This window comes from Phoca vitulina, unplaced genomic scaffold (assembly GCF_004348235.1).
Source record: "Phoca vitulina isolate PV1807 unplaced genomic scaffold, GSC_HSeal_1.0 scaffold29, whole genome shotgun sequence".
Taxonomy (NCBI): Eukaryota; Metazoa; Chordata; class Mammalia; order Carnivora; family Phocidae; genus Phoca; species Phoca vitulina.
Window position 1 is genome coordinate 3389595 of NW_022589732.1, and position 2351 is coordinate 3391945.

At 32.9% G+C, this 2351-nt stretch overlaps 1 non-coding gene across 1 annotated transcript; it reads left to right on the forward strand.

Moving 5' to 3' along the window:
* The first annotated feature begins 836 nt into the window (after window positions 1-836).
* Window positions 837-943, forward strand: LOC116644424. Its single transcript, XR_004301744.1, has one exon. It is a non-coding gene; the product is annotated as a U6 spliceosomal RNA (small nuclear RNA).
* The last annotated feature ends 1408 nt before the right edge of the window (window positions 944-2351 follow it).

The window sequence follows — 2351 nt, forward strand, 5'->3', positions numbered from 1 at the left end:
ATTTCGCGACCCTTACCCAGGGACCCCAACGCACTAGACGTTGACAACCTACAATATATGTTATTGTCTCTATCCCTACAGCCTTGCTAGTAGAGCATACTGTCAAATTTTTGGATTTTTGCCAGTGTGGATAAATCAAATATTGTACCTCTAATCAGTTTTAATTTATATTTGATGTACAGTGATTAAGCTAAGCCTATTTTCATATACTGAGTCATTTGCATTTCTTTTCTAGGTGAACTCTTTATATATCTCTCGTGTTCTTTGTTGTTTTTTATATTTTCTCCTTCTAGTAACTGTTTTTGTTTGGGGTATTAACCATTTGCTTATGATGAAAACTGCAAGCATTTTTCCCCAAGTTTATCATTCATCTCTACTTTGTTTGTGGTGTTTTTTTCCAGTGTTTAAATTACTTTTGACCCAAGAATTTCAATATAGAACAAACAAAATAATATAATAAGAATATAATAAGGAATGCACTATACCATTAAATTTGAATCATAAATAACAATATAAACTCAATATTTAAGTATACTTATATTTACATATGTCCTAGTTTTATCCACTGAAATGCTTCTGGAAGCAATAACAGCTCAGTAAAAATGAACACTCTTGACATACAAATCTTGGTTTCTGACTACCAATTCTCAGTAAAAGAAATCATAGGTCCTTCAGGAAATTTGAATTCAGATCTGGAGCACAGAAAATACAAGGCGAAGCTGTAACATCTTATGATGCCATCAAACAAAATTTATGTCAAAAGGACACAGACATTTTTAAGGGACTTATTCTAGTCAATCTTAAGATAGTAATATTTAAATATTAAGATTTGAGTAGTGCTCATTTTGGCAGCACATATACTAAAATTGGAACAATACAGACAAGATTGGCATGGACCCTGCAAGAGGATGACATGCAAATTTGTGAAGTGTTTCATAATTTTTAGGGGAAACAGGATCTAGTGTCCTTTGGGTTTTGCTTGTTTGTTTTTGTTTTGTTTTGTGTGTGTTTGGGGTTTTTTTGTATACAGAAAGAGCAATATTTAAATTTATTTTATATATTTTATATATTTTTTAATTTTTAACTTTTTTCTTTTTCTTTTCTTTCTTTCTACTTTTTTTTTCTATCAAGCTTCTCTAACAAGCAGACCAAAACGCACCTAGGATCTAGCTTCCTTTATTTATTTTATTTTATTATCTTATTTTTTAATTAAAAAAAATTTTTATTTTGTTTGATTTTGCTTTTGCTTTTTGCTTTTTTGTTTTTGTTTTTTCCTCCAAAATGGCAATATGGAGGAATTCACCCCAAAAGAAAGAACATGGCCAGAGCTTTAGTCAATACAGGTATAAGTAGGATGTATGAAATAGATTTTAAAACAACAATTATAAGGATATCAGCTGGGCTTGAATAAAGCATAGAAGACACTAGAGAATCCTTTACTGCAGAGATAAAAGAACTAAAATCTAGTCAGGCCAAAATTAAAAATGCTACAACCAAGATGCAAGCCCAAATGGATACCATAAAAATGAGGATGGATGAAACAGAGGAATGAATCAGTGATATAGAGGATAAAATTAAGGAAAATAATGAAGCTGAAAAGAAGAGGGATACAAAGGCAATGGGTCATGAAGGTAGACCTAGGGAACTCAGCAACTTATTAAAATAGAATAACGTTTGTATCATAGGAGTCCCGGAAGATGAAGAGAGAAAAGGGGGCAGAAGGTTTATTTGAGCAAATTATAGCAGAAAACTTTCCTAATCTGGGGAAGGATACAGGCATCAAAATCTAAGAAGCACAGAGAACTCCCATTAAATTCAACAAAAACTGACCATCACCAAGGCATATCATAGTCAAATTCACAAAATACACAGACAAGGAAAGAATCCTGAAAACAGCAAGGGAAAAAAGTCTTTGGCAGGCCAAAAGACAGTGGCAGGGTATATTCAGTGTGCTGAATGGGGAAAATACCCAGCCAAGAGTACTTTATCCAGCAAAGTTGTCATTCAGAAGAGAAGGAGAGATAGAGTTTCCCAAACAAAAACTAAAGGAGTTCGTGACCACTAAACTAGCCCTGCAAGAAATATTAAGGGGGACTCATTGAGTGGGGGAAAAAAAGACCAAAAACAACAAAAGACTAGAAAAGAACAGAGAATATCACCAGAAACACCAACTCTACAGTGACATAAAATTCAAATCTTGTAATAACCACTTTGAATGTAAATGAACTAAATGCTCCAATCAAAAGACATAGGGTATCAAAATGCATTAAAAATAAAAATGATCCATCTATATGCTGCCTACAAGAGACTCATTTTAGACCTAAAGACATTGGCAGATTAAAAGTGAGGGG